Source organism: Babylonia areolata, chromosome 17, assembly GCF_041734735.1.
Source record: "Babylonia areolata isolate BAREFJ2019XMU chromosome 17, ASM4173473v1, whole genome shotgun sequence".
Taxonomy (NCBI): Eukaryota; Metazoa; Mollusca; class Gastropoda; order Neogastropoda; family Buccinidae; genus Babylonia; species Babylonia areolata.
The window spans coordinates 19,079,397-19,087,321 of record NC_134892.1 but is presented as its reverse complement, the minus strand read 5'-3'; the positions used below and the strand labels follow the sequence as shown (position 1 = coordinate 19,087,321).

Below are 7,925 nucleotides of genomic sequence, written 5' to 3'. Positions count from 1 at the left end.
GACACCTCTGCCAGTAGCGTCAACAGCAAACCACAAGCAACATGGACACCACCAACAGAAACAAACAGAGCGTATTTCATCTTTTCGTATTTCAAACCCACTTACCTGCATCTGTCCATTTTTGACTCACTTGTGTAAACAAAGTGTCTGTGTTATAACCCGGTGTTGAGTTGTCTCTGTGTGTCTGTATGTCTGTGTGTCAATGGTAAACATTAACATTGCAATTTTCTCTGGAAATACGTTATCTGCCAATACCAAATTTGGCATAAACATAGTAATAAAAAAAAAAATCTTCTCAGTCATACCAATAATAGGTTTAAGTCTCCCGAATTTAGCCGTATTTCCTTATCATTAACAGTTTATTTCGTTGATGTTCGGTCCGGATTCCGAAAACCGCAGCTTCCCGATTGGTGACAAAACGCCATGACCTCGTTTTTCTTGTTCGCAAATAAAAACAAAGAAATACACATTCTGGACAGAACACATACAGTGACACTAACAACATTATTGATGTGTTTACTGTATATGAATGTTCTAAAGTGGACACTGACTTAACTTAGAGTGAACAGAAAAGAAAATTTGTATCGACCAATTCACTGCCTCGTCTACACGGCGCTGGTCAGTGCAGATCTTGACAAAACATGTTGCAAAGCCTGACGCGATGGCAACGTCTCCTTTACCGCCGAATTAAAAGAATTTCTTAAATAATCATCGACGTGTTTACTGCATATGAATGTTTTAAAGTGGATGCTGAATTAACTAGAATGAACAGAAAAAAAAAAGAATTGAATGGAAGGTGTCGGTCATATCTCAGTGAGTGGAAAGACAAAGCTTGTCGATCACGGATCTCTGCAGATCTAGAAAAACGGACATATATTGCAGTGTTTTTGAGGCAAAGGGAACATCTCCTTTATCTCGGACTTGAACGATTTTTTTAATCTCTGAGATATACCATAATAAATGATTTAAACCGCGTTTTGACTTCGATTGCCGCTGTCTATCAATTCCGATAAAAGAACATGTTGAAATGATAATTTTTGAACGTTACTATCGAACCCGCGTTAGTGCAGTGGCTGAAACCATTCATTCTCGAACCAAACATCCGTGGTTCGAATCTGCATTGAAGCCCTTTTTCTTTTCTTCATTTTTTCCGCGAAGCTGTAAATAATCATAATAACGAATAGAGAACACATTTCAACAAACTAATTTTTGATTTCTATCAGGTTTTTTTTGTTTGTTTGGTGTTGTTTTTTAAGTGTGTATCACTAGTGAGTCTTGAAGGCCTTGCCTTTCTTGTCTAACTTAAAGCTGTGTTGTCTGTTTCTCTTTCGTCCAGCTGTCGATTGTTGTCATCTTTGTGAGTGGGTTGTGCGTGGTAAGTGACGTGTGGTGACTGATCGTCTTTCTTTCAGTGACCGTAAATAATCCACCCTTTACTGTCCTTCACAGTACAGGATGCTCAGTTTAGTCGTCTCTGTTACACACGGTAGAGAAATATTTATCAGCACCACTACGCGAGCGCGCGCGTGTGTGTGTTTTGTTTCAGTCTATCGTCAGCAACTGTGACATCCTGTTTGACTAGTTTTAATGTCTTTTATAGTGCGTATGATCATTTTATGTTGGTGTTTGCAGCGAGCCTGTGATTGCACAAGTAAAATTCCATGTGGATGAATAAAATGTTTTTGATTGATTGATTGGTGTAACATCTCAGTACGCCCCCCAACTCCGTAATTCACCCGGGGAAACCTTCCGGGCAGGAACGTTCGGTTATTTTGACATCTCACACAGGACGTTCTGGGACGTTTCCGCATGCTTCTTCACCCCCCTCTAACGTCACCAGAGCACACGTCCCACCCCCAACCCCCCAAAAAACCAAACAAACCACCACCAAATATCATTCTGCATTTGTTAGCGTGTGCGCGTGCACGCACTTGTGTGTGTGTATAAGCACGAGCACGTGTGTGTATGTAAATGTGCGCGTGTTGGGTGTGTGTGTGTGTGTGTGTGTGCTGGAAATGATGAGGATACAAAAAAAGGGTCGGGAGATTAACGTGGATTTATTCATCAATTTTGATCAAATCATTACATCATCTCAAGGGTAAAACACAACAGCTACTGGCATGAAGATAATTATTTCGAAAAACTTGAATTGTTGCATGTCTTTCTTTTGATAAACCTCCTGGAATCACGATGAAGGGTACCAGGTTCAAACGGGTCATCCTTACATTCCCCCAAATATTTGTTACCCGAAGTTTACTTTTACTATCAGCCAGGTCAAAGTTCCCCTAGTGGGGACGTTCTGGGACAGTTAGGACACTGACCAGTCCCCAGAGGGACGATTGAGGACACTGACCAGTCCCCAGAGGGACGATTGAGGACACTGGTGCATCCCCCTGGTGACGATTTAGGATCTACGGAAAAGGGTGTGGGGGGAATTTGGGAGGTTACATCGGGTTTAACGCGGCAAATTTTCGCAACATTCACGGTTTCAGCCTGGAATGTGACGTCAGTGTTAACTAATCAGGGTGAAAACATTACTGGAGCACAAAAATTTTTGTCGACGTATGCGAGGAATCCGCTTACACTTCGTGTTAAGCGATGAAAAATTACAGAGATAAAGAAGGCGGCTGGCCGGGGTCAAACGAACGTCTCGACTTATCCGATATGTCGACTTAAGCGGGGACAGCTATATATGTCTATTTCTTCCCGTCCCCTCCGTTTTCCGCTATCCCCGCTATTCCCCCCTCCCCCCTATTTTTCTTCGTTTTTTTTTTTTTTTTTTTTTTCTCTCTCTCTCTTTTCATTCTTTATCTATTCCTTTCCTTTTTGTGTGTTTCCTTCACTGTTTGCTCTGCCCCTCTGCCCCTCCTTCCCCTTGTCTTTGAAGGAGAGCTCGGTCGATGGACACATTCAGCCGTGCAGAATACAACACTGCCCATCCCGAAAGAAAAGAAAAAAAAAGAGAGGAAAACTAAGGAGAAATACAAAAAAGAAAAGTCCAATTCCATCCTAACTTGCACGCAGCGCCATCCCACGGCCAGATCGATACCTGCACACGACAAACGGTGTAAGTGCCTCAAACCACTCCCAGTTAGATTTTACCCCGGGGTCATTCTTGGATAGACTCGAATGATCCCAGGGGTTGTTTGTCGTTTGGTGAAGTTGACCCCCTGCCCCTTGGGTGGAAATTACCCCCCACCCTCCCGGCGCCCCCTTACTGGTTTTAGTTTCAGGCAAAATTTACCCACAGGGATTTCAGGCTGACCTAAAATAACTCCCATGTCCATTGGGAGGAGGGGGAAAGAGAGCCAGTAAAATCCAAATACCGGGTGGGGGGTCAATTAAAGTTTAACCCCTCCCGCCTTCCCGGCTGATCATTCCAAACAACGTCTACGTTGACCCAGGGGTTAATCTGAGCTGGGCAGATTAAAGCCAGGGATAAAAAAAAAAGCAAGGGAGGTAGAACGAACAGGCTGCTACACCGACCGAAGTTCCAGACTCTCTGCAGGGCTGCTGACTGATAACAAGATCGATGTCTCTGTCCCAGCCAGGTAACAGACGGGCGGGCGGACGGACGGTTTTTGTTTTTTGTTTTTGTTTTTTCACATGCAGGTGACACAGGTGGTGTTGTGGTCGCGTGCCTGCGGCAGTACCGGTCGCTGCCAGAGATCTTGATTACCTCCCTGCTGCCGCTGCATCCGGTGCCACATGTGTAGCGCGTGCGCGCGAACGTGAGAGATCAAGTGACAGAGAAAAGACCAGGCTGAACGAGCCTAACGCGTAGCCAAGACTCCACTGGATTGGAAGGTGTCTCCTTCCGGCGGTCATTCCACGGAACCGTTGTGATGTTTAGTTTTGTGTTCGAACAAAGCAAAGAAAGCAAGACTGTGCTTGCAGTTTGAGAGCGTTTTAAAGCTTGGTGTTGGAACTGAGGCGTGGATCTTCAGTTGTTTAACTTAGGCTATTCTGGAGGTGCCGTCGACCGTTCAAATCGTTAGCACCCACTGACTCTTCGTCACGGGTAAGTAGACTTGAGATGCAACAAGAGAGACGAGAAGAGAGCGACAGACAGAGAAAGAGAGAGAGAGAGAATCAGAAATGGTGCGTGCGTGCATCTGTACTTGCATGTGTGTGAATGTGTGTGTGTGTGTCTGTGTGTTTGTGTGGGTAGGCATGTAGGTACTTGTGTGTGCGTGTGGGTGTGTCCATAGAATAGAGAGATACAGGTATAGAAAGATGCACACACAAAAATAAATACGCATCATAAATAAGAATGACCGACACTTGATTTAATACAGTCGCTGAGGAAACCACATTTCTAAACGTAGATTATTATTACCTTGTGCTCAGTCTGATTTGAAAGAGGTGTGTGTATGTGTGTGTGTGTGATGTCTGAAATCAGCTCGTAACCAATCAATATGTCTGACACAACTGCATGGTGTGGTGATGCTCTCGCGGGATAACAATTGCGCCGTTTGTGGCTTGACGTTTTGTGTGGCAGCTTCATTGCCGTCCTGCTCTGTCTGATGGGGCTAGGTGTGTGTGTGCGTGTGTGTGTGTGTGTGTGCGTGTGTGTGTTCTTTCTGGAGTTTAACGTCATTTCACGTTTTAGTGATATCAGACAATGATGATGATAATAATAATGATAATGATAATCATTATGTATTTGTTTGTATTTGTATTTATTTTTATCACAACAGATTTCTCGGGCTGCTCTCCCCAGGGACAGCGCGTCATTACACTACAGCCTCACCTTTTTTTCTTTTTTTTTCTGCGTACAGTTTTATTTGTTTTTCCTATCAAAGTGGATTTTGCTATAGAATTTTGCCAGGAACAACCCTTTTGTTGCTGTGGGTTCTTTAACGTGCGCTAAGTGCGTGCTGCACACGGGACCTCGGTTTATCGTCTCGTCCGAATGATTAGCGTCCAGACCACCACTCAAGGTCTATTGGAGGGGGAGAAAATATCGGCGGCTGAGCCATGATTCGAACCAGCGCGCTCAGATTATCTCGCTTCCTAGGCGGACGCGTTACCTCTAGGCCATCACTCCACTTATGATGATGATGATGATGATAAAAATACTAATAACAATATCAGTGATTGTGTTTATGCGCATGGGGGACTGGGGAGGGGGTAACTGGAAAGAGGTGGTGGGATGACTGAAGTGACAGAGCGGTGGAAAAGGAAGAGCTACGAAGGACTGGACTGACTAACAGTGAAACAAAACATGAACAGTGAATCAAACATCCTTATAAAAGTCTATAATTATAAAGTATAAAGCATGCGTATTACAACAAATGCATGTTCTATTAAAAGAAGATACCAACTTAAGATAGACTTCAAACATTCAGATTTTTTTTTTAAAGGAATGAATTATCATTCAAAACATCTCCCAATGAGAAATATGTCTGGTGAAAACTGTTCCGCTAGTTTTTAAAAGACCAGTTGTCATGTTCTTGGCCACTGAAAAAGTGTGCGATAAACGTTTACTTCTTTTCCCCACAGACACTGTATATTTTTGTAACATTTACTTCGAAAGTCACACACAGAAATCTGTGGTGATAAATACAAATAAAAATACAAACACAAACAAATAGAAAAGCCATGCTTAAAACGGAATCGATGAATCAAACTTGTAACTGGTCTTGACAGGGACACATGAATCATGCGAGAAAGCCTTGGGTTTGCTGTCTATAACTCCCTTCATACAGTGACGGTGGTATTGGTAGTCTGTGTGCTTGTGTGTTCGTGCGTGCGCGCGCGTGTGTGTGTTCGTGCGCGCGTGCGTGTGTGTATGTGTGTGTGTGTGTTATTTTTGAAATCAGCCCTGAACTAATCAATTCCTGTCTGACTCAGTTCTGTGCTGTTCCCCCGGTATATTTACATCTCCGTGTTACGGCAGATGCATATTGTGGCTGCTTCATTGCTGTCCTGTTCAGTCTGAAGCAGTCTGGTTGGTACGTGCATGTGTGTCTTGGAGTGGGGGGTGGGGGGGGGGCGGAGAGGGGAGGGGGATAGTCGCACGCACGCGCGCGCGCGCGTGTGTGTGTATGTGAGTGTGTGTGAGGGAGAGAGAGAGATGATAATGATGGTGGTGATATTATGATCATTATCATTATTATTGATAAAAAATCATAATTCATCAATCGTCTTTCCATGCAAAACATGCTCATTTACTTTGTTCAATGAAAATGATAAGAATAATAAAAACTGACGTCGAAAACATGTATTTAAACATTAAGATCAAGACCGTACATGCATAGCACTGCACATACAAGGAAAATCATGAGGAACATTAGAGATGTGGAGTTGGGAATCATACAAAGAACTGGTATGAGCAGCCTGACTGACGAATGACGGGGCGGAGAGGCTATGTGTACGTATTAAATAAAACAGGGCCCAAGACTGAACCCTGTGGCACTCCATACTTCCACACAGTTGGAGCGGCTTCATAACCAGCAAGGACATACGGGGAAGGGCAAATTAAGTTCGACGTGAACCACTACAGGTCCGGTCCAGAGCAGCCAAAAGCGGTATGCAACTATGTAATCAGGATGCCATTGTCCATGGTGTCGAACGCTGCTGATAGGTCAAGCAGTGGCCAAATAGACACATGACCACTATCAGAGACCTGAAGGTGGTTATTAACCACATACAACAAGGTGGTTTCGGTACAGTTTGCGGCAGTTTACGGTAGTCCGACTGAAATTGTTCGGGAACGCTGTGACACTTCTGTTTGTGTGTGTGTGCGTATGTACGTGCGCGCATGCGTTTGTACGCATGTTTATCTGCGTGTCTGTGTGTTGTGTGCATTAGTATATATTTGTGTGTGTGTGTGTGTATGTGTGTGTCCGCGCATACGTGTCAATGTACGTCTGCTTCTGTCTTTGTATGAATGTGTTCTTATATATCTGCGTGCGTGCGTGTGTATGTGTGTTCGGAGCTGGTTACAAAATAAATAGTAAAAAAAAGAAAACATTACGAAAATAAGGTAAAATAGCAAGCAGCTGAAGTACTTAATCATAAACGCATGCATCACGTTAATATAACATACACCATACTAGTTACTACTCATGCATGTCAGTCAACTGATTGGCATTAAACAGTACTAAGTAATATGAGCTTTGGAGCCGAACCTCATTTTGGTATCTCGCATTGCATTCTATATTATGTCTCTGTCATGCTAAAACTATCTTTCGGTTAATCTTTTCTTTGATGGATTGATATGGATACTTATATAGCGCCTGTCTTCGGTCGGAGACAAAGCTCTAAGCGTTTTACATAAACGGGGTCATTTACACAGCAGGCTGCCTTCCTGGGTAGAGCCGACTGACGGCTGCCATTGGGCGCTCATCATTCGTTTCCTGTGTCATTCAATCAGATTTCAGGCACGCAAACATACACACTCAGACAAACATGTAGCATTTAACATTTTAAGTGAATGGCCGTTTTGTTTATTTTCCCCGCCATGTAAGCAGCCATACTCCGTTTTCGGGGTGTGCATGCTGGGTATGTTCTTGTTTCCATAATCCACCGACACTGATGTAGATTACAGGATATTTAACGTGCGTATACACACGAAAGGGTTCAGGCACTGGCAAGTCTGCACATATTTGGACCTGGGAGATCGGAACAAATCTCCACCCTTTACCCACCAGGCGCCACCGAGTTTCGAACCTGGGACCCTCAGATTGAAAGTCCAACGCTTTAACCATTCGGCTACTGCGCTATTTGATGAAAGAACAGCCTGGCATTAGAGCTGTAAATCGCTATTTGCCAGTAGAATATTTATCTCTGTGTGTGTGTGTGTGTGTGTGTGTGCTTGCTGTTCCAAGTGTTTCATTCTGTATTCATCTCTCTTTGTCTTTACCTCTCTCTCTCTCTCTCTCTCTCTCTCTCTCTCTCTCTCTCTCTCTCTCTCTCTC

The 7,925-nt window shown here is 43.8% G+C and overlaps 1 protein-coding gene across 1 annotated transcript in view; it reads left to right on the top strand.

Annotated features, from left to right (window-relative positions):
- Positions 1-3,771: 3,771 nt before the first annotated feature.
- Positions 3,772-7,925, top strand: part of LOC143291507 (tetraspanin-1-like) — a 38,246-nt gene continuing 34,092 nt past the window's right edge. The window contains exon 1 of the mRNA XM_076601395.1: positions 3,772-4,021. The gene's annotated coding sequence lies outside the window, so the exon portion shown is untranslated. The remainder of the gene's footprint in view (positions 4,022-7,925) is intronic.